The sequence below is a fragment of the Bos indicus x Bos taurus genome, chromosome 18, assembly GCF_003369695.1.
Source record: "Bos indicus x Bos taurus breed Angus x Brahman F1 hybrid chromosome 18, Bos_hybrid_MaternalHap_v2.0, whole genome shotgun sequence".
Lineage (NCBI taxonomy): Eukaryota > Metazoa > Chordata > Mammalia > Artiodactyla > Bovidae > Bos > Bos indicus x Bos taurus.
Genome location: NC_040093.1, coordinates 59,543,598 through 59,568,123, shown reverse-complemented (window position 1 = coordinate 59,568,123; position 24,526 = coordinate 59,543,598). Strand labels below are relative to the sequence as shown.

The 24,526-nt window shown below is 50.4% G+C and overlaps 1 protein-coding gene and 1 long non-coding RNA gene across 2 annotated transcripts in view; one reads left to right on the top strand and one right to left on the bottom strand.

Annotated features, from left to right (window-relative positions):
- Window positions 1–8,824, top strand: part of LOC113875519 — a 43,110-nt gene extending 34,286 nt beyond the window's left edge. The window contains exon 3 of the long non-coding RNA XR_003506267.1: window positions 7,942–8,824. This is a non-coding gene — a long non-coding RNA (uncharacterized LOC113875519). The remainder of the gene's footprint in view (window positions 1–7,941) is intronic.
- Window positions 1–24,526, bottom strand: part of MAF (MAF bZIP transcription factor) — a 352,604-nt gene that overhangs the window by 56,559 nt on the left and 271,519 nt on the right. The gene's annotated exons all lie outside the window — the stretch shown is intronic.

Below are 24,526 nucleotides of genomic sequence, written 5' to 3'. Positions count from 1 at the left end.
TAAGTGACAGCCCCAAAGCTTGATAAACATCTCCCTTAGTTCATTGTTACTTTTTTTTTTTCAATTATTAAGGAGTAAGGGAAACACAAACTTTTTTCTAAAAGTGCTTTAAAATAATTTTTTGAGAAAACATCTTGCTTGTCTTTGAAGCTATGTCACTACGGCTTAGGTGGTTTCTGAAAATTGGCCAAATATGGTCACGTGTTGTGACCAAATGCCAAGCAGTCATTACCGACTCGGGGTTAGACCTGATAAAGGAACTAATATTCTAAAAATGAAAGTGTGTGCACACCCAGCAGAGGCCACACCAAACCTCCAGACGCTCTGCCTTGGGCACTCATCCTGCCTTTAGAAAGCTTGGGTGACCGCAGCTGAATTTTCATCAAGCTGGTTGACCCTCTTCGTAGACAGAAGTGCTCATCTCCTGGACGTGGAAGTAGCTGGAGGCACCATTTTGCCCATATTCCATTTAAATGAAACGATATTTTGCAAAAACCAAACAAACAAAAAACAAGAAAGAAAGGCACGAAGGTAGTAGTATTGGAGGGAGGGTCCTTTTAGGACCACTTGATGCTCCCTGTGTTCCTCAGCCATGGGATCTTGTTTTCCCTTTTCCTTTCTTTTTTTCCTTTATGGCCACTCTGTCTGGCTTGCAGGATCTTAGTTTCTGACCGAGGCTCTAACCTATGCGCCCTGTGGTGAGTGCGGAGTCCTAACCGCTAGACGACCAGGGAAGTCCCGCAGGTTCTTTTAAATGAAGGTAGTCTCCTGATATTTATGGGAAACAAAGGTTGGAAACCGCCAGCATTAGTGGTAATTTAGCAAAATATCACTGTCTCTTCAGCAGTTTCTGAGCCTGTGAGCAGAAGGTAAGCAAACCAGTGCTGACAACCACCACCTTCCTCAGGACTAAGGCAAAGCTCCCTTCATTCTGTAAGATCTTTCCTTAATTGGCATCCTTGCAGCAAGCAACTCCAGAGACAGAAATGACAACCCACTCCGGTATTCTTGCCTGGGAAATCCCATGGACAGAGGGGCCTGGTGGGCTATGGTCCATGGGGCTCCAAAGAGTTAGATGTGACTTAGCGATTACATCAGAGAAGGAAATGGCAACCCACTCCAGTGTTCTTGCCTGGAGAATCCCAGAGATGGGGGAGCCTGGTGGGCTGCCGTCTATGGGGTCGCACAGAGTCGGACACGACTGAAGCGACTTAGCAGCAGCAGCAGCAGCAGCAAGCAAAAGCCAAAAGATGGCCTCCTTCCCAGTAGATAAGGATCCAAAGGAAAATGCCAAGTTCACTCTGCAAAGTGACCCCCAAGAGGTCCTACTGGGTAATGACAAAATACCCTAGTGGCAGCCATGTGCTGGGCCACGGCGACAGCACCAGGAGAGACTTGTCAGAAACCCTCCATCGGGCCCACTCCAGTCCTCTGCAGCCAGGCACACTTAGGGAGAAGAGCAGGAGCTTTCCTGGTTCTGCTCCCGTGTGTCAGTCATGTACCTACACTCCGACAATAATCCTAAGGGTCACCATAATAGAAAAGTCAATGATAATCATAACAAATCAGTGGTGGGTTTGGGGAAAAAAAAAAGACAGGAAGTTGTTTTAAACCAACGAAGGCTGGTGTCACAGCACAATGGATGTTCGACTTTTCCATTCTTGACTTCCGTTTTTCCGGCAGGGGGATGTGGCTGCAGGGCTGAGCTCAGCTATCCAAGGACTCCAGAAGCCTCCCCACACACCTTCTCTCTTCTCTGCCCATCTCTCGACTCTCACCTGGACTCGTCAGAACACAGAACACCAGGTCCAGCCAAGCAGCCCAAGCCTGCATTTCCACCGGGGCACAGGGCTCTCTTTACAAACTGCACATTTACATGGCAAAAATAGAAACTCACGGCATCACATGTATATGCAAATCTGCCAACCAGACTCCGCGCTGAAAATAGCTATTTACTGTGCGGCTTGCATATTGGCCCAGAAAACCCTCTCTACCTATTTCATGCTCATTTAAATTCTTTAAGAGTTCCTGACCCATTTAAATTCCTTAAGGGATGCCTGGCTTCTCATGGGCATTGGTCTGCTCCTCTCCCCCAATGGCTTGTAAAGGAATACTGCCTGGCAATGCAGGTGGAACTTTTAGAGGAATATATTGGCCCCCACTTTACAGCCCATTTGGGACACTGCTCAGCCACGTGTGTGTTCAGACCAGGCTTCCTTCTTAGCTGCAGGAAGGAGGGTTCTAAAGCTAACTCCCTGGAAAGGATGGAGGGCAGTTTTTCTGAAAATATGGTCTTGAACACTCACATCAGAGTCAAGGAGGGAGGGGGGCTGGTGGAAAATGCAAGCTTCTGGCTCCCCACCACCCCCACCCCCGCCCCACCGCACTCCCGAGCACTGAATTCTGATCTCTCAGAGTGTGACTCCAGACTTCTGGAGTTTGACACCACTTCCTCAAGAAGCTCCCTGGGGTGATCTTGCTGGCCTCTGAGGGGTGGGGGCTCAGGAGTGAGAAACCACCCCGAAATCTGCAAAAAGAGGGCTTAGGGAGCTGGAGGACTCAAGTCCAAGCAAAGGCAGAAGGCAGTCAGGGTGGGACTCGTGGGCAGTGAGGCTGCTGATGTCCCGAAGGGAGGCGGCGTCGGAGCAGAGGTGAGCTTCCCACAGCCACCCATCTCTGCCCTGGGGCTCTCTCCAGGACTGGTTCTGATGCTCATAGACTCCCTGTCCCTAGAGGCCGTGGAGCAAATTACATCCACTGCAAACCTGGCTGTGCAGAGGGGTGCGTCTTCTGTCTCCATTCTTCAGGATGCTGACTTGGTAGACCACGGGGGTTCTCACACCCAACAGTGTGCTTTGAGATCCCGCCTCTTCCACCTCCCAGCTACTCACATTTGTCAACTCTACGGAGGAAATAATAATGGTTCCTACGATGCAAGGTTATCCAGAGGCTCAAGTGACGTCAATAATGAAAAGTGCCTGGGGCCATACCAGCCGCTTAGTACGCCCTTAAAACGTTATCTGTTGTTTTGTTGTTGTTGTTTTAATGCATTCATGCCCCCATGGATTTTTTAAATGTGCCAAGGATTCCCCAGAAAGTCCATCCAAGTGAACAAGTCTGTTCTGGAAGTAGAAGGGAGCTATATGATCTCTGAGAGTCCTTTTAATCATCTGCCACTAAAGAAGGAAGCGAAGCTTACTTGACTTTGAAAGGACACCTCCCTATCAACTGAAATATCTCTCCAGGCAGACACACCAGTGACCCTCACTCATGGCTACCCACTCATGGCTGCCCATCTCCACACATCTTTAACACGTGAGACAACCCAGCCCTATGTAACCATCCCGCGCAGACATTCTGATCACATGGTTATTACACCTACGTGCAACTGCATAAGCTACCTCAAGACCGTCTATGCATTTGTACAAATATCTGTGTATGGAGACAACTGCATGAATTCACTCAGCACTCCCCCTCCCCACCCCCCAACACACACACAAAGGGACCATTCCTAAGAGTATGGCACAGATTTGACTCTATAGCAAATAAACAAAATGAAACAAAACTTTGGAAACCCATTAAAAAATAAAGTCAGAAGTGAACACCCCCTCTGTGTTATGTCAGAGAGCCGGGGCCGTGAGCACAGGATAACAGTCCAGAGTTGGCTCTGCTGAGGATCAGAGAGCCGGGGCCGTGAGCACAGGATAACAGTCCAGAGTTGGCTCTGCTGAGGTGAGCAGCCATGATGGTGAAGTAGACAGCCAGGAGCCCTGGAACTGTGAGGACGAGCCCGCACAGCAGCTGGCTTTGAAGGCCAAATGTGCGGCTTGACTTCAGGAGCCCCACAGGATGGCGGGAAATGGAGGCTTCACTCTTGAAGGACCACACACGTCCTCATGAGCACCAGGACCTCAGGCAAAGGCAGTAATTGGATAGAAGCCTGGGCCAGACCCACCTGTGAATCCCGGAGCGTCTCCCTGAGAGGCGGGGGACAGCTGCATCTCACCCTGGGGATGGGGACACTGGTGGGTACACATTTGGGAGCGCTCAGCCGCATGGATGCTGATGCTGGAGGCTGCTATCTTGAAATCTACCCTCTATCTCATTCGCACCAAGACCTGGCCCCACCCAACAGCCTGTAGAGTCCAAAGCTGGGACAGCTCAGGGCCAACAGTTACCTTGTGGGAACACAGCCCCACCCATGAGCAGACAGGCTGCTGCCTAAAGACTGCAGCGCCCACCACTGCCTCAGACACTCCCCCTAGACATGACCCTGCTAACCTGAGGGCCACTTCGTGGCAACCAGATGGGGAAAAAATGGAAACAGTAGCCTACTTTATTTTCTTGGGCTCCAAAATCATTGCAGATGGTGACTGCAGCCATGAAATTAAAAGATGCTTGCTCCTTGAAAGAAAAGCTATGACCAACCTAGACAGCATATTAAAAAGCAGAGATATTACTTTGCCAACAAAGGTCTATATAGTAAAAGGTATGGTTTTTCCAGTAGTCATTGACAGATGTAAAAGTTGGATCATAAAGAACGCTGAGCACTGAAGAACTGATGCTTTCAAACTCTGGTGCTAGAGAAGGCTCTTGAGAGTCTCCAGGACTCCAAGAAGATCAAACCAGTCAACCCTAAAGGAAATCAGTCCTGAATATTCATTGGAAAGACTGATGCTGAAGCTGAAGCTCCAATACTTTGGCTACCCAATTGGAAGAACTAACTCATTAGAAAAGACCCTGATGCTGGGAAAGATTGAAGGCAGGAGGAGAAAGGGATGACAGAGGATGAGGTAGTTTGGTGGCATCAGCGACTCAATGGACATGAGTATGAACAGACTGCAGGAGATACTGAAGGGCAGGGAACCGTGGCATGCTTCAGCCCATGGGGTCGAAAAGAGTCGGACATGACTGAGCAACAACCACCACCTGGTCTCCTAGCCAAGACCCAGTGGGCAGGCACCAGCCCTTCCCTCCATGAAGGCTGCACACGCCTCCAGACCAGCCTCACCCACCAGGGGGCTGACACCAGGCTCAAGAAAACTGTAATATGATCCTGCCGGAACCAGCTCTGGGATCCCTGGACCCTCCAGCCAGACTCCAGGGACCAACTTCACCTGCCTGTTGGGAAGCAACAGCGTCGATAGAGCCTTCCAGACCCTGACGCCAGATACCAGAATGCCAGCACGGGCCTGGGGCCCTCTCACACGGCTCAGAACAGTCATCAGCAAAAAGTCTACAATTAAATGCCAGAGAGGGTCTGGAGAAAAACCCTCCTACACTGCTGGTGCAAATGTAAATTGGTGCAACCACCGTGGAGAACAGTATTGAGGTTCCTCAAAAAATGAAAAAAGAGAACTGCGTATGAACCAGCAATCCCACTCCTGGGCATATCGAGAGAAGACTCTTAACTTGAAAGGATCCATACACCCCTATATTCACTGCCCCACTGTTTTACAATAGCCAGGACATGGAAACAACCTAAACATCCATCAGTAGAGCGATGGATAAAGAAGATGTGGTACATGGATACGATAGAATACCATCAGCTGTGAAAAGAACAAAATAATGCCATTTGCAGCAATATGGATGAACCTGGAGATTATCATTCTAAGTGAAGTATTGTCAAAGACAAATATGATATCACTTAACATGTGGAATCTAAGAAACAGTGATACAAATGAACTTATTTACAAAATAGAAATAGACTCAAAGACATAGAAAACAAATTTACAGTTAGCAAAGGGGAAAGTATGGCAACAGAGTAAGACTTTGAGATTAACAGATACACGCTGCTGCTGCTGCTGCTGCTAAGTCGCTTCAGTCGTGTCTGACTCTGTGCGACCCCATAGACGGCAGCCCACCAGGCTCCTCCATCCCTGGGATTCTCCAGGCAAGAACACTGGAGTGGGTTGCCATTTCCTTCTCCAATGCATGAAAGTGAAAAGGGAAAGTGAAGTCGCTCAGTCATGTCCGACTCCTAGCGGCCCCGTGGACTGCAGCCTACCAGACTCCTCTGTCCATGGGAATTTCCAGGCAAGAGGACTGGAGTGGGTGCCGTTGCCTTCTCCGAGATACACGCTACTATGTACCAAATAGGCAAACAACAAGGACCTACTCCATAGCACAGGGAACTACATGAAATATCCTGTAATAAACTATAATGGAGAAGAATCTGAAAAAATATATGTGCATATATTTATATATATAACTGAATCACTCTGCTATCCCTGTGAAACTCACACAACATTGTAAATCAACTGTATGTCAGTTGCTCGGTCGTGTCTGACTTTTTCAATGCTCTGGACTACAGCCTGCCAGATGCCTCTGTCCATGGAATTCTCCAGGCAAGAATACTGGAGTAGGCAGCCATGCCCTTCTCCAGGGGATCTTCCTGACCCAGGAATCGAACCTGGGTGTCCTGCATTGCAGGCAGATTCTTCACCATCTGAGCCCACCAGAGAAGCCCCAAATCAACTATACTTCAATAAAAAAAAAAAAAAAAGGCTTTACAGTGTCGATCACTGAAGTAGAGTGATGACTATATGGGAATCGACTACTTTCTTCTGATTCTGTGTATATTTTGAGATTTTCATTTTAAATATTGAAAAAGTAATTTACATGGAACAGTTGAGAGGCGGGGGACACAGAAACGGCTTTGTAGCCTCCGTTCATTCTGTCTTCACTTTTCCCCCCTGTGGCAACCACAGAGATCGGTGAGATGACTGAGGGTGGTTAATTAAGCATTGCAGCCCATATTCCACTGCAGCTTCAACTGGATACGGTGTTCTCTTTCACTTCCTGTTATGCAGGATTGCAGCAGGCTGTTAGACACCTGCCAGCCTCCCAGCCCAGCTGCTGTTCTGCGCTCGGGCGGGCAGGAAGCACTCGGGCCCTCGGCCTTGGGAGGGTCTCACTGTGCAAACTGGCCCCTTCCTGGTGAGGCAGGGGGCGGGGAGAGGGGAGGGGGGGACAAGGAGGACGGACACAGCTGATGAGTCCACAGTGGAGGCTCAAGGACCCGCAGCTGGCGGTGAAGACCTCAGTCTATTGTGAGGGTTGTGGGTAGAGGCCAGCTGTTTTCCCCCGACCTTCCAGGACCTGTGTGTAATTAAAGCTGGGGCATCTACACAAGCGAGAATCTCAGGGAACTCATTAGTTAGCCTGGCTCCCTTAACCTCAGGAACAGGACTGTGTGTGGAAGCCTTGGCTCACTTGTTCATTCACTCGCTCGCCCACTCCTCCATTCATTCCACAGCCGCATTCCGGGAACCTCCTGTGAGTGAGTCTCTCTGTGCTAAGACGGTGAGCAAACCAGAAGACAAGACACAAATCTCTGTAACTCTAACACTCCTCATTATACTGCCGAGGTATTGAGAAGCCATTATGTGCCAAATAATTTATCAAGGAACTCCGGTCCTTTATTCAAGGAAATCACTCCCAGTTTAATGGGAAGACTTCACACCAGGGGTAATTATTCAGTTCCTAGAGGAAAGCAGATAGAGGGAGGTGTAGGAGGAAGAGGGGAGGGAGAACCAAGGACAGCTTCCCCAAGGAGGGATGGGCTATGGCCGATCAGAGATGGCCACAGGGACCTCCCTGGGGGTCCAGTGGTTAAGAATCCGCCTTGCAGTGCAGGGCATGTGGGCTCAACCCCTGGTCAGGAACTAAGATCCCCCGTGTCGTGCAGCAACCAAGCCCACGAGCCACAATTAGACAGTCCATGCACCGTAATGAGAGATCCCACGTGCCACATCTGAGACCCACCGCAGGCAAACAAAGATGGCTTCACAGTTTTGACGTGCCCGCCTTCAACACATGGGCTTGGGTCCCCTCCCCCGGGTCTGGGCGGATCGGCTCTGACCAGGAGTCAGTGGTAGAGCTGGTACTGTCCAGGGTCTGGCCGTTCAAGAGGTAACTCCCGCCTCCTTTCTCTTACAGACCTGAGATCCACATGAGGACCTGAGGCCGCCCTGCTGCGGGGAAGCCCAAGCTGGCCGCCTGGAGGGGCCCGTCAGCCCCCAGCCCCTGGGGTCATCTCGGCCTGGCCCCACATGCTGCCGGACGAAACTGCCCCTTCCGCCGTCCTGTGAGTGACAGCTGCAGCCACGGTGCAGCCCTCATACGAGGCCCTGCACTGTAAGCCCGTGGCTTTCCTAACAGTTTTACCAAGTCACCTAAAGGGAGGCGTCTGGTACCCATTTCAGAGATGTGGAGACTGAGGCCTAGAGAAACCAAGTCATTCTTTCAAGGGAATTGCAACCTCTAGAAAGACAACCACGGCTGGACTTCAAGCGCTCAGAGTCCAGAGTGTGCTCTCTTAGACAGCCTGCCCTGTCCTTAATCAATAAACTGCCGGACACTTGTTTCTAAGCCCTCTTAAAATCCCAAGCCTGAGACCCGCATGGGAAGGGAAGCTGCTTCTCATCAGATAAAAGCGTGGTCTCCCAGGCACTTTACAACAGAGGGCAGAATATGCAGACGAGGCCCGCCTCTTATCTGGTAAGAGATAACCGGCCACCTCTACATGTTAATTTCCCTTGGAGCATTAGGGCTCGATTAGACATTATCTTTCCCCAGGACTGCTTACATGGGTCACTGGATCAGGGCCCGAGATGAAGGAAACTCTTCTTTCTGAATATGCCTTGGGTTAAAGAAGGTAACACCAATCTGAGAGGCAGGGTGGTCTCTACAGAGAGTTTAGTTGCGGAGAACTGAGTTTCAAACCAGGTTCAGCAGACTGGAGAGCCTGTGTGCTTAACGTCTGTGCCCTGTGTGTGCCTGACTTTAGTCTAAAATAAACAAAGGCATTTTGCGTGCAAGACTTGGGCTGGAGGGTTGGCTCCAAGGAGATGGTCTTGTTGGCCTCACACACAAACTAAGTCCACTCTCAGGCACTGTGTGATCTTTCTGTTCCACACAGCAGCTTCCAAAGGTACCTGCTCCCTTCCTTTGGAACCTAGAACACTGTCCAAGTCCTGGAGCTAAGTTGGTGTTTCTCAAGTTTTTGGCCTTTAATCATGGCATGGCAGTAGAATCACCAGGGCTGGCCCTCCATGAGAGGGCAGCCTCTATTGTAAATACAGATTCCCAGTCCCTGTCCTGAAGGTGGTCTGAACCACACTCTGCGGGTGGGGCCTGGGAATCTGAGTATCCCACATCTCCCCTGAGATCCTCTGCACAGTGACAATCAAGGACCAGTGGGAAGAAATACGAATTGCCCATCATACACATGCGAGTCCCGGTGAGGCTCAGCAGAGACTGCTTTTTCTGCGTCATCCGTGGGGCCCGCTGCACTGGCAGGCGGCCTGTAGCCTTGGGGACGGGGCAGTCATCCGCCTGTTTGCCCGGCGTCCCTTCCCTGCCCTGCCCACCTTTGCTCTGCATGGCAGGGGATGACATTTCTCAGCCCCTCAACTCCCAAACCTCTTCCTGATGGATCCGGACAAAGGCAGGCGCTGGCAGGGAATCAGAGGGAGTGAGCGGCAGGGGAAGCCAAGGATGCCCATCCCTTCAGGTGTCACCTCTCTCTCTGAGTCTGGTCCCCGCGGTATGGTCTGCCCCCTGCGGTCCTGCTTCTCTCTCCACATGACTCCTGCCTCTGGGTTCTGGTCCCAGAACAACACACTTCCTATGTGCTATGGCTTTCTGCCCTGGCTGATCTCTGGGCAGCCTGACCTTTCCTTTTATTCCTTTATAGCTTCCTAGCCATTTGGGACTAGATGCTCATATTCAGTTTCCTCCTCTGAACCTACTGGGGGTGAGTTCTGTTTTTCTGACTGGCCCTTGATCCATGCAGGGAGTAACCTGGCAGAAGTCACATCCCACAAAGGACTAGCTATAGCCACTAGTGACCGTGTGACCTCAGTGGGCCTGGCATGTGATGTTCAAGGCTTTGTGTGCATTCCTTATCCATTCTAAAGTGTTTATGGGGCACCTGTTAGATGCTAGGCACTAGGCTCGTTGTCTGGGATACAATGGGAGCCCATATATATATATATATATATATATATATATATATATATATATATGAATCACTTTGCTGAATAGCAGAAATGAATACAGTATTGTGAATAAAATCTACTTTAATTTAAAAAAACATCAGCTGAAGTATATGGCCTGCATGGCTGAGACGGAACCAGGGAGGAACAAGGTCCGTTTCTCACTTTGCTCTCAGTGTCTGCGGTTCTGCAGTGCTTGTCCTCCCCTTGAAAAGAGTCTACAGCCCACTACACAAGTTAGATGGATAAAGCCAGCAACAGTAATGCTGGAAGCCCACGCAGCAAATGCAATTCTCTCTGAACACACCTTTGTTTTGGGGGTGGGGGGGTGGGGGTGGAAGACGTGTTTCTAGGAATAAGGAAGACAATCAACAGGCAGATATTTGAAGCTGCTCAGACCTTGCAGAGCATCAGCCCACACTGTGCTGTACTGGCCCCAAAGCCTCTGACGTCATTCACAGCCGGGGATCAGGTGAGCACAAACAACTCCAAGGCATAGCTTGTCTTGCTATGCTTGTCTTTCTGAAACCTGGGGAGGTTTCAGAAAGTGAGGTTTCACGCCGGGTGGTGGTGGAGACCCTTTACGAGGTGCTCAGTCTGTGTCAGGCACTGCTTGTTGTGCCCAAAACCCCTTTTCTCGCTTTAAAGTCTCTCAACAAACCACTGAGGCAGGGCCATTAGCATCCCTGCCTCACGGATGGAAACTGAAGCCTGCCCTTGCCCAGGGTCCTTAGGACAAAAAGCCAGCGAGGCCCGCTCTGCTGCTGGCCCCTTCGCTCTGTGGCTTCCCTACAGCCTGGTAATCGCCTCTCTCACTCTGCACGCCAGACTTTGCTCCCAACAGTGATGGCTGGGGAACCCACCCGTCTACCTCTCCACTTATCCAGCCCCTCCACGGGCCTTGTGAGCTCTCTGAGCACACTGACTGATGGCTGTGAAACAGGAAAAAAGGTCTAGAGCTGATTCCAGCCTCATCTAACTTGATTTTTCTTAGCCCATCTGTAAAATGGGACACTCACAAAACCTTCCTCTTCACATTACTATGGGATTAAATAAGTTATTACATATCAAGCAGGGCTTCCCTTGTGGCTCAGCTGGTAAAGAATCTGCCTACAAGGCAGGAGACCTGGGTTTGATCCTTGGGTCGGGAAGATCCCCTGGAGAAGGGATAGGCTACCTACTCCAGTATTCTGGCCTGGAGAATTCCATGGACTGTATGGTCCATGGGTCAAAAGAGCCAGACACGACTGAGTGACTTTCACTACATATCAAGTAAGTACATAACAAATAGAGTTAAGTGTTTGAATGTGATCAGGAAGATAAATATCTGAGGAGGTAGGAAAAGCTGAAAAGTCCTTTGCAAGTTTAAGGGAGCAGTCTATGAATTAATGTACAGATCTGAAAGTTGGACCCTAAAGAAGGCTGAGTGCTGAAGAATTGATGCTTTAGAACTGTGGGGCTGGAGAAGACTCTTGAGAGTCCCTTGGACAGCCAGGAGATCAAACCAGTCCATCCTAAAGGAAATCAAACCTGAATATTCATTGGAAGGATTGATGCTGAAGCTACAATACTTTGGCCACCTGATGCGAGGAGCTGACTCGTTGGAAAAGATCCTGATGCTCTTTGAAGACTGAGGGCAGGAGAAGAGGGTAACAGAGGACGAGATGATTGGATGGCATCACCGACTCAACGGAGATGAGTTTGAGCAACCTCCAGGAGATAGTGAAGGACAGGGAAGCCTGGAGTGCTTCAGTCCATGGGGTCACGAAGAACCTGACATGACTAAGCGACTGAACAACAACAAAGTCACCTCCGTAAACAGATTTCAGCAGCTTCCCCGTCACAGCATAGTTACTCTATATTTCAAGACTCATGATTTTTTTTTTTTTTTAATGTCCGTCCTCTGCTCTTTAAATCTTTTGACTGCATTAAGACCTTGATCTGTTGCCTCTCCTGCCCTGGGGTCAAGGGAAGCAGAAACCCCAGGACCCAGGAACGGTCCTGCCTGCCAAGCACAAAGATTAACAGGAAATGTGGGTCCATTTTCTCTCCAGCTCTAGGTATTGTTTTCCCCTGAAGTTCAAGGCTACCGAGACGGTCCAGCTGGCCCTCCTCTGTTGTCCTGAGCTTGCAATTTGGCTGCCCTGCTGCACGCAGGCTCCTCTGCCTGACAGCTTTTCTTGTTGGGAAAAGCAGAAGCCCTGTGCCAGAGAGCTTTGCTCAGGCCTCCCTGTCTCCAGTCACAGCCGTGAGCGACAGATGCTGTCCTGCCCACTGCCTGGCCCTGCCCTCTGTTCCTGACAGAGGGTTCTGCTTTCACCGGCCGCTTCCTGTTCCCAACCAGTCACTTCTCCGGGATGATATCCGTGGGGGCATGCGGTCTCGATCAAGTCAAAGTTCATGTCCTGAGGTCCTGCCTCTGTAGTTGAGCTCAGTGCTACGGGTAGTGAAGAGGATCCAAATAAGACAACACGGAAAACACGTACATTGGAGGTTTTTTCCGAGGCAATGCTGCTCGACAGCCAGGATGCAGCGTCGAGTTTCCTACCCGGAGAAAAAGCAATGACGTAGCAAGTCTTCCATGGGAAGAACTGATGGCATGGGCATTTGCTGAATGCCTACTGTGCACGGGGCATGATAGAGGCGGGTGGGACTCAGAGATGAACAGGGCACTTCTCAAGCCTTGGAGGGTGTCGCAATCCCCTAAGAAAGTTCAGACTATCGATCGGGAAGAGGAAACTCAAGTCAACGGCACTAGAGAGCTGTGCAGAGTTCAGAGTTTCAGCTTCCCGTCTGTACATGGAGAAAGTAACGGGACCTGCTGCATAGAGAGTTTGTGAAAGTCAAACGCAATGGAATGTACAAGTCCTTGGAAGAGCGCTGGGCTGATGGTGAGCACCCCATAAACATCGTTGCCATCGCTTGTATTTTCATCATGGTGAAGTATTTCCAACATTTTGAAGAGCCAGAGTTGAGTCCGATAGCAATACGGACCTAGCGTCTTTGGTGTGTCTTGGGGCCAATGCACATTCCCCGTCCTCTGGTTTCCTTCCACAAACAGTTTTCTGCTGAGCAGTGGGACCTACACCTGGGCTACACCCCAGGGTCCCCTGGGGAGTCCCCTCTGGTTAAAGCCAAACAAACCTCCTGGGTAGGTTTTAAAACCTTTGTAAGTGAGTCTCATGCACAGCTGAGGTCAGGCTCTGCTATACAATCTGGGGTCCGGTCGTGATAAAACCGCAGGACTCCCTGTTCACAATGATTAAGAATATTCACGTCAAGGACAGCACAGCACACACCCAGGGCCAGGGGTCCCTGCAAGGGGACTGTTGGATGAAGCCAGCTGGGGCGGAGCCTGGGAACCTGTGTTCCTGGATCATTCTAGCCTCTCTCTGCCCATGGAGCCTTTTGTCCTGGGAGAAGGGAGAGGGGCTTGTCTGGTTGGTGAATTTGAGGAAATGAGCTGCCATGCTGGGCCTGGTGGTTACCTGGTCTCATCTGGGGACGCAGGTTCTGCAGACCGCCCCCCTTGCCAGGACCACCGGAGGAGGAGAAGAACCAAGTATGTCCTTTGGAGGCGGGCTCCAGCTGGGGAGGGTCAGAGGAGGGTAATTCCTGGCTGTGGCACCAGGGCTTCCAGCGATCAGCCCCCGACCACGGTGGGCAGGCAAGTGGGGTGCAGATAACCCAGAGACACCAGCGCGCAAAGACCCAGGGAAGGGTGATCTGGTCATGGGCAAGAGCACTCAGGCCAGGACCTGCTGCAGGTGCGGGGAGGGGCGCGGCGTGGGGGCTGAACTCTGGCGAAGGCAGGGCAGGGGCGTGTCAGCCAAGTCGTCCGCGAACCTGGCAAGCCCCTGCTGGCTTTGGAGGGCTTCGAGGGGACCCTCAGAGGGTTCCGGGCAGGGGAACAGATATTGCAGAAGCAGATCATCACGCAGCAGGATCCTGCTCCTGTCTGGGTACCGAGAGAGGCCCCGGGGCCCGGTCTGAAGGCGGATGCGGGGCGGGGGGCACCATGGCGTGGCAGCGGAGCCCTGGAGCACCCTGCCCGCCAGCCCCGGAGTGGCGGCCCCTCTGCCCAGGGTGCTTACGGGCATCCCGGCCGGGGGCCTGCAGGTCTGCAGCCCCAGCACTGTGTCTGTCATTCTCTATGCTTCCCTGAACACCCCTGGGGGGAAACTAACTTGAGAATTAAGAACAAATATTTGACTTTTTCTCCCTCCCCTCCCGGTCATTTTACACAGTCCTGTTTAGACTGGATGCTGGTTAATGGGCGACCTTTGCCCCCTGGCTAAAAGCTGTGACCAGGAAACCCACCTCCCCGTTAATGAGGGTTTTGTTCGGAACCCAGGGAGCGCGGGAGCACACAGCTTCTGCTCTGCAAACGCATTGTCCCCCTGGCTTAGAGAAAGAAAACGGAAAAGAAAAACAAACAAAGAGAACGACAAAACCTTCCACTGGTGAATTAAAACAGCAAACTCCAGGCCCTAAGCGGGTTTCAGCCTCTATTAAGACAACAAAAGGTCCTACGTGCCAGGCCCGGGCACAAAGACTGGGGGAAAGCTGATGGGGAGGGTGGTTCAAGGAAGAGAGGAAAACCAGGCAATTAACTTTTTTTTTAAAGTTATCTCCAGTGCCTCTGCTACCCGCAACAAGCTGTGATGCGCAAGCATTTCAGACTTAAAGGAAGGGTTCCCCGTCAGACCAGGGGGCCCACACAGACACGCCAGCCTCTTGCTGCCTTGACCCTGATCCTTCTCAGGGTCCTTTTGGCTCTCAGTGGATGCCCGCACCTTCGCATTGCATGGTCCAAGTTATTTCTTCCTCATCGTCTCTCTCCTTTGTTGATGCTGAGTACAACTTCAGAAAGGCTCTATCCTCCTGTTTTATGCTAAACCACTCTGGCCCAGAGCTATTTCTTTCCACCCCCACCCTGCAAATTTTAGTCCCTTAGAAGCAGGGCTGTCTGTCCCATCATCCACTGGACTTGACTCACCCATCTTAGGACAGCTAAGTGATCAGCAGTTGCTGAGGGCAGGGGGCCTGCCTGACATGTCCCCCACCCTCCCCTAGCATGCAGGACCTTGCGTGGCATGACAGACACGCTCCAGAAACGTGCGGTCATGGGCGACCTGAATATTAATACACGCAGGTTACTGTGTGTATCATACTAAGCGCAAGGGCTCATGACGGTTCTTCAGCCAGATTGGACTAAAAGGCTAAAAACGGCCAACATGTATTGACTGTTGACTATCTGTACATTAACGAGTTAACTCTTAAAAAGCCACATCCTCGGGCTTCCTGGTGGCCTAATGGTTTAAGAATCCACCTGCCATCAGGAGACATGGGTTTGACCCCTGGTCAGGGAAGACCCCTGACCAGATGCCTCGGGCAGCCAAGCCCCAGGAGCCGCAAGTCCTGAGTCCATGTGCCCCAGAGCCCAGGAGCTGCAGGCAGAGAAGCCACTGTAGGGGAGGCCCGCACTCACAAGCACTGAGGCCCCCACTTGCTGCAAATGGAGAGGCCCTCAAACAGCCACGGATACCCAGCAAGGCCAAAAGCAAATAAACGTTTTAAAAATTAAAGACATTCCTTGAAAAAAAAAAAAAAACTCATCCTCATCTCAAGATTATCCTAGGATTTCAATGAATCCCTAAAAAAAGAAAATTCCTTTTTTTTACAGGAGCAATGTCTGAGGTTTGTTTCTGTTTAAGAGATCCTTTCAGAACTCTCTTGAGTTTTATGTCAATAAAAAACTTGACTTCAACAGCAGGGTCTGCCGCAAGCTTTGATAAAAATCCAAATGCTTGTATTTGGGTTGGTTTTGGGGCAACAGGAGCCAGAGGAACTCAGTCACAAGGCAGGTCCCCGAGCCAAAAACAAAACAAAAAAAAGCTGAGGCTGGACTACAGGAGAAGTGAGTCCTCAGGAGGGTCCTCAGGAGGATGGGTCCCATAGGTGCCTGCTGTGACAGGACCCTGTTTCCCCATCTCTGCGGGGCAACCACCGTTCCCGAGGAGGATGGAGACATGAAGCACGCCAGGGTTTGCATGCCCGCCGGTCCACAGACCCACCAGACGCCGGGGAAGCGACTTCTCCCCGCCCGGACTTCATCTCGTCCCCTGCAGGACGGGCACACCACAGCAGTGTCCACGGGCGCCGGCTTTCAGGGTGACAGGGGACCCTCGACGGAGCTCGACTGCCTGTTATGAGATGGAAGGAAAAAGTCTTTTCCCATTTGAGAGAATGAACGTGATGAGGCTGGTGGAGGACGAGGAGGGTGTCCCCTGCCGGCCTCCTGGGGAGGGCCAGAGGACTGAGGCTCCATCACAGCATTTCAGACCTTCACGTAGTCACTGTGGGTAGATTTCACCTTTACACGTATGTATTTACACACTCAGTATATATGCACTGTATTGTATATTATGTATGAGTGTGTATACACATGCTCACAGGTAACACATTCTATTATGCATCTTATGATATGTATGTGTATGCACACATATGAACCACATATAAGAAAATGCATATAGTTTTATACACACACCTACCAGCCATTACTGAACACTTAACGATGTTCTGCGTAAGGAGCGCTGTTACGGCTTTTATACACGTGATCACATTTCAGCTCCGCAATGATGCTGTCACGTGGAAGCTGCACTACTCTCCCTATATTGTGGATGAGGAAACTGGCTCAGAGAAGCGAGGTCACGTCCACTCCCTCTCACAGCCTTGTAGGGGCAGAGCTGAGGACCGAGCTGTGGTTTGTCCATTGCCAAAGTTCCGGACTTGAGCCACCAAGGTTCCCTGCCTCTTACAGAACAGATGAGGCTCAGAGCAGATAGGAGGGGGCCGGACTGCTGGGGCGGGAGGTCCATCTCCCACTCACGTCTGTCACATGCTCACGGGGCATGCCCTCCAGCACCTGAATGCCGCAAGGATGATGCTAAGCAGGGGCTGTGGTCCAGCCTCTGATACCCACGAGAGGCCGTGGTGGGACCACTAGAGGGGCCTGGGCAGCTGGGCAGTCAGAGACCCAAAGATACTGGATCACATGCTGGCTGACTTGAAATCAAGCCATTAACTTTATAATTTCAAGTGAGAAATGGCCTCTTGGACGGCCTCCCTCTTAGAGAAAGCTTTCAATTAACCCACCGACCACTGGCTACTGAGAAAAGTGGCTGGTGTGAAAACGACTTCTCTCTTCTGTCACTGCGTATTAAGACCTCGCGCCAGAATCAGATCCACTAATACGGTCATCGCCTCCATCACATCGAGTGTTCTCAGATCAAGCTGCCTGCTCCCGGCAGTGCTACAGCCCCGCGTCTTACCCACCACCTCCCTTGATAAAATTCCCCAAGCTTGTGATTTCTCGCAGAAAGTTTGGTAATGAACATGGCTTCTCTGTGTTCCGCTGTAAACAGCAGAAATCCCCCTGCAGGCGCTCTCCTGGACCTTTTATCCATACTCAGGAAAAAGAAGTGATTGATTTTGAAGTTCGGTGTTGGCATCTGCTGTTATTCAAAACCAGGACCTTGGCGGCAGCCATCCACCGTGCTTTTCAGCCCTGCCACCCGTGTGCGGCAAATGAAGACAAGCTGTTGTCAGATGAGAAATGCAAAACAGTCAATCTGTTTGTCTGTTTAATGTAACTGGGAACATAAGCTGCTCAAAGTGGCACCATTCGGTACTGTCAGATGGGAGACACTCTCCAGCAAACAAAAACCTAATGACCCGTTTTACTCGGCGCTCTGGAGTTGCTCCTAATGGTACTTTCCATATGCACTTGAACATGCTTTTATCTGAAACTGCAAATGGTACGATTTTCCATCCAACACAAGCGTGTAATCTGTGTGTGTCGGGGGTGGGGTGGAGGGGAGCGAGGGGGGTGGGTGGCACCCCTCCATCCCACCCCCCACCCAACCGGCGCCACGGAGGAAGGCTGATGCGCTAAGACATCTTAGAGCAGGAAGCATATTGCAGCAGCATCTGACTCTCATCTTCCCTTTACACCTGTCATTGTACTGTATTAAAGGGAAAAAATCAAGTCATTAACCATGATAGATATGTTTTTAATAAGTAAGTGTTGTGCCTCGCCGGGCGGATAAATAGCGGGGCTGCAGATAGCTTCAGAGCCTGGTGTGGGATTGCGGTGGGGAGTTGCAGGCTCTGCCTGAGTTTCCCGAGGGTGTGTCATTTGGGGAGCACCGGGGCTGTCAACATGACCCAGGCTGCGACTCCTCCACGGTGCTCCCCGCTGGGGCTGGACTCTCACTTGCCTCTTCCTTTTTGTTTTCTCTTCCTTTTCTCACTTTTTGTTTCTTGGAACTTTTAATGCCTGGAGAAACGGGTCTGCTCCAAAGGCTGCTATCCACACCCATGTCTTTAAAAATGTGTCTCTCCAAGTGAATCCATCTATGAGACAGCAATAGGATCATGGACACAGAGATCCGACTGGTGGTTGCCAAGGAAGTGGGGGTTGGTGGAGGGATGCAAGGTTGGGGTTAGCAGATGTAGGCTTTTATATAAGAGAATGGATACACAACAAGGTCCTAGTCTATCACACAGGGAACCATATCCACTATCCTGCGATAAACTGTAATGACAAGAAAACAAGCCAATAAAAAAAAAGAATGGATCTATATGTATAACCGAATCACTTTGCTGTAGAGCAGGAATTAACACAACATTGTAAATCAACTATACTTCAGTTTTAAAAACTGAGAAAGATGTAGGGTTTCCCTGGTGGTCTGCTGGTTAAGAATCCGCCTGCCAGCGCAGGGGACATGGGTTCGATCTCTGGTCCAGGAAGATCCCACATGCCATGGAGTAACTACCTGCTCCTCGGCAAGCCCGTGCAACACAGCTACGGAGCCCATGCGCCGCAACCACTGTGCTGCAAACAAGAGAAGCCACTATAAGGAGAAGCTCGTCCACCACGACGAAGAACAGACCCATTCGCCACAACCAGAGGCAGCTCAAGGGCAGCACGGAAGACCCAGCACAGCCCGAAATAAATAGATACGTAAATCTTCTAAAAAACATGAAGTGAAGTGAGAGTCGCTCAGTCGTGTCCAACTCTCTGCAACCCCATGGACTACACATGGAATTGTCCATGGAATTCTCCAGGCCAGAATACTGGAGTGGGTAGCCTGTCCCTTCTCCAGGGGATCTTCCCAACCCGGGGATCAAACCTAGGTCTCCCACACTGCAGGCGGATTCTTTACCAGCTGAGCCACAAGGGAAGTCAAAAAATGAAAAAAAAAAAAAAGTTAAAAAACAACATGGACCAACATCAAACAGATGTCTCTCACTGGCATGGCAGATAAGGACACCTAGAGATTTGTATGGACTGCCAGGAGCACTGTGTTGAGAAGGATTCTGAGGCACACCCATAGAAAGGAATATCAGGATTGGGTAGGAGACCCTGATGTCATTTGCGTGCGGCCACAAGCAGCATTTATTAACGACAAAAACAACTTAGCACAATCAAAATCCAGTTCTTCATGTTCAGGATCCAACAAAGACTCTCTTTTTAATTTTTGTAACGGAACGTCAAATCTACTTGAGTCATGACAAAATGTGGAAGGAAAAAAAAAAAAAAAGAAGAAGCTGAGCAGGCCAATGCCTGCCGCTCAAAACACTCATTGCAAAAGACGACGTCTGGCCTCAAACGGTGCTTGGATACATTCGGTGGAAATAAGGCGAAAGCATATGGTTTACATTTTCTCTATAAAGAAATATGGGTGGGAACCTCGAGGGGCCCAAGATGCAATAACAAATACAGGCACTTGACAAGGCTTGGCAGGCGAAGACAGAATATTTCTGTGTTTACCTGACAATCTGACTGGAGTCCGGCCCACTGGGGAGCAATCCATTTGGTTGTGACCCGTCGCACCCTGGCAGAGCGTCCTTGCAGAGACACTAACGTCAGCCTGGGAAGCATCGAGCCCCCCCACTTCCAGGCGAGCCCTCCCTCCAACGAGCAACGCTGCCACTGGCTAACGATGCAGTCAGACCTCTCGGACTCGGGGCGAGGCGGTACCGCGCTGCTGTGCAATATTACCGTGTGATAACACGTGGGCAGGAAGTGGGGACTTCTTTTGTTTTCCATCTTCCCTTCCAAATTCTTTTTTTTTTTTTTAATTGAACTCTGACTTTTCTTTTGGCGTGTAATCATTTGAGTGGATTGATAGGTTTGAATGTTTGATCCTTAATTTTTGTTTGCCCATTTTTTTGTTTTTGTTTTTTCTTTTTCTTTTTGGCCATTTCATTCTCAGGACTAGCCTTTTCAATTCTGAAACTTGGGGAGAACTTGAAAAGAGGAGTCAGTGAGAGAAGGAAAAACAAAAGTGTTTTCTGTATTAAGATTCTGAGATAAGCAGAGGTTTGAAACATTGAGCCTACAGGAATGAGAGATGTCACCCTCCCAATCATATATTTTGTTTCAAGACAAAAGCGCATTTGTAAGCTAGAGACTAAATGACTATTTTGTGTCTATCACACCCTCAGTCAGGAAAAAGCAAAGTTAATAGATGGGTTTTGTTTTCCATCTCTTTCCATGACAGATCAAAGGTCACACGAGTGGGGTTCCCAGGCATCTGCCTGGATGGTGCTTGGCCTCTGAATAATAAAGAGGAGCTTCTAGAACCACCAGCTCATTAATGAGCGCTCATTCAGAATGGATGGCGCAACATACAGTAATTTAAGTGTCACAGACAATGCAGGTTCTCAGCTCCGTACAGAGAGTGGCCTTTGGATCGTGCGGAATGAGTAATTACAGCTAATATCCTTTCTGGCTTGTGGAGAACATCCAAAGAAACAAGGTCGCGGCCAAGGGCCAGGAGCTGGTCCCCGGGAGCCCTGGAGTCAGTGGGGCAGGTGAACTGTTCCCACTCCCCGGGCTCGTTCATGAATAAGCCCCTGCCAGCTCCCGCCAGCACCGGGCGGCAGAGATGCGAGGGCTCGGTCACTGAGAATCCAGCAAAGGAGCATCCAGCAAATGGTGGTCGAGTGCAGAGGCGAGGTCTGCAGCTTCCAGCCAGACCAACTTGCAAACTGTGAGTGAAGTTCAGGATGCTTCTCCCGTACCCCCCGCCCCCGCCCCCCGCACTGGGGCCTGTGGGAAAGGGTTTCTGTGACCCAGGGGTGCCCCCTCCCAGGGCCCAGCCCTGGCTTTCTCTGAGGTCCACGCTGAGGGTCGGCGAGGCTTCAGGAGGGGAGGTCCTCAAGCGGACAGGGGTCACTGGGAGGGGCTGCATTGCAGCTGGAGGACTTAGACCCTCGGGGCTCCCTGGATGAGCCATGCCTTCGAATCTGAGCTGTTACAGGCATGGCTCTTGGTTACCAGCAATTGAAGCTGACTCTGGGAGATTTCAGCAGAGAGAGGAATTTATCGAAAGGGAAATGAGGCCTTTTGGGGCCTTGAGGGGAGCCAGACGGCGACTGGGGCACAAAACACGGGGAGGGGAAGTGGAAGGAAGGGACCAACTCTTTGCGGCCACTGCCTGGCCCTGCCCAGGGATGCAGGGGCCCAACGTGCTTCCCTGCCCTCGGGGACCCTGGATCCTGGGCTCCAGCACAGACACCCTGGGCGCTGGGGGCCGCTCTCGCCACTTCTTGGTGTCCCTGATGACCAAGTCCAGGTCTAGGATTGCTGCGTATGACTGGTCAAGACCGGCCACATGCCTGCTAGTAGCTTCGGTGCTGGAACAGGGTCTGTTGTGAAGGAGTAAGTTCCCCTGAAATGAGACCAGCTCTCCCACACAGGACTGCATTCAAGTGTCAGATGTCTGCGCCCACTCCTCATCACTGTGTGATCTGTGCAAGCCACCTTCCCAACCTGAACCTGCCTCCTGTGGCCCAGTGGAGACAACAGGAGCACCTCCCTCACAGGCTGTAATGATGACGAAACCAGGCACTGCATTAACGCACTGCACACACACGTGCTGAGTGCCTGCAATGGGCAAGGTTCAGGGTGGCTCCGTAATGGTGCATATAACAGGACAAGCCCCTCAACAGCGAAATAGCCTTTGGCCTCCTAGCAGAGATGAGGAGAGGCAGGCAGTTCCCAAGGAAGCAGGAGGCAGATTTAGTAAGTTCTGCTGATGAACTGGATGTGTGGGATGAAAGAGAGGAAGGAAACAAGAGACGTCTCCCGTTTCTGGGAGATTCCATCGGTAAAGCCACTGGCTCTGTTCTTGGCACACAGTAAGTGCTCAACCAGTATTCACTGCCAACATGATTGCCGGCGCAGTTATCATCAATATCATCATTTCAATGTTTATCTCCTGCTGGCCAGCCCGCACAGATAACTTTGATAATCAGTATGACATAGAGATTACAGGCTGGGCTCGGCCTATATGGGTTCAAAACCTGACTCTGCATTTCCAGCTGTGTGACCTTGGGCAGACTACATAACTTCCGTCACTGATATTGGTCTTGGCAATAATTTTGGGGGGGGCAATAATATCAAAAACACAAACAAAAGAGAAACAAAACAAATGGGATACATTAAGCTCAAAAGCTTCCGCATAGCAACAGAAACTATTCACAGAATAAAAAGACAACCTACAGAGTGGAAGAAAAGTTTTGTAAACCATATATTGAATAAAGGGTTAAGATTCAACATATATAAAGAGCTCGGTCAACTCAATAACAACAACAACAAAATGAACAATCTGATTTTAAAATGAGCAGATCTAAATAGACATTTCTCCAAAGAGGACATCAAAATGGCCAACAGACACAAGAAAAGATGCTCAACATCACTGACCACCAGGGAAGGGAACGTCACAGCTGCAGTGAGACACCACCACACGCCTATTAGACGGCTAACCAAAGACTAGAAATAACAAGTATTGATGAGGTGGGGAAAAGAGGCCGCCTGTGCACTGGTGGGAATGCAAGTTAGCCCAAGCACTATAGAAAACATATGGAGGTTCCTCAAAAAATGAAAAGTAAACTATATCTAATGCACAATATAATGAACACCCACGATAATATTGTGCTATGATTACATAATGTGATAGGTATTGTTCCATTCACAAGTACATTACCATATATAAGCGCATCAATGTAATACACTGTGTGCCTTAAACTTATACATTGTTACGCATCAACTTTATTTAATTAAAAAAAATGAAGTGAGTCAAGGTATATGCTCTCAGTCGTATCCGACTCTCTGTGACCCCACGGACTGCAGCCTGCCAGGCTCCTCTGTCCATGGGATTCTCCAGGCAAGAACGCTGGCATGGGTAGCCATTCCCTTCTCCAGGGGATCTTTGTGTGCCTGAGAGTCTTGTGCGCCTGGAGTGTCCTACATTGGAGGCAGATTTTTCACTGTCTGAGTCACCAGGGAAGCCCAAATGATTCCCTCCCCCACAAAAAGAATTAGCCTTTCTATACCTCAGTTTCTGCCTCTGTAAAATAGAGATGAGAAAAGTAGCTACGTCACAGGGCTGTTAGAAGGATTAAACGTTCTATTTCACGAAAAAGCCTTCGGATGGTGCCCAGAACGCAAGATCGCTGCACGCACAACCAGCCGTGTCCTCGACTGTCCCGTGTCAGTCACATCCCGCCCTGCCATCCAAACTGCTTGTCTGAAAAACGGATCCTCAAACATCTGACCCTCTTTTTCCACTTGAGAATGGAAGAGAGAAAGTAGATGTCCTCAGCCCACACTGAAATGAAATCCTCCCCTGAATCATAAACCAGAGCTCTGTGGTGAGTCTGGTGATTGTGGGTGACTCTGTGGTTCAGGCTGGGGTCACTCTGACCCCGCCAAGGCCTGCTCATCACCAGCTCCTTCCACAAACGCTCAGCCCTCCGAGCGGGGAGGGCATGACCTTCCGGATGGCCTCGCTTCGGAGCCGGGTGCCATGGGGTCTCCGCGACGGGAACGACTGTCCTGAGGTTAGACGGGAGACTCAGCCCAGGTCCCCTAGTGTGAGGAGACGGGCTGGACTTCTGCTTTCAGGCCGGGCTGGAAATAACACATCAGCACCTTTCCACGTGATGGTGGGATGCTCGCAGTTCCTGCGCCTGCTCGAAACGAGAAGTGAAGAAACACAACCACACTTGTGCCATCACAGCCGGAGTCAGCCAGCAACAACGTTAAAGAAACACAACCACACTCGCGCCATCACAGCTGGAGTCAGCCAGCAACGACGTTAAAACACGCCAGTGTCCACAGCCACCCCTTCACCTTAAAAATATATATATATTAACAACACCGTCTAGCCAATGTTGAATCATTTTCCAGAATTAAGTCTTCTAGTTGACCTCAAACACAGCACATGAAATTGGCCCCTGGACTGTGTTCCGGTGACTGTGGGGTCTGATCTTCATGTGCCTGATCTTTGCATCCCTGGGATTTGCATGAGGCGTGGGCCAAGACGAATGTACACAGGAGTGACAGTTAATGCGAACACGTGACTCAGCACTGTGGCCGGCAGATCACTTATCTGGTGCACCGTACAATTTACACACAGAGAAACATACCAGGAAGGCACAGGTCTGCT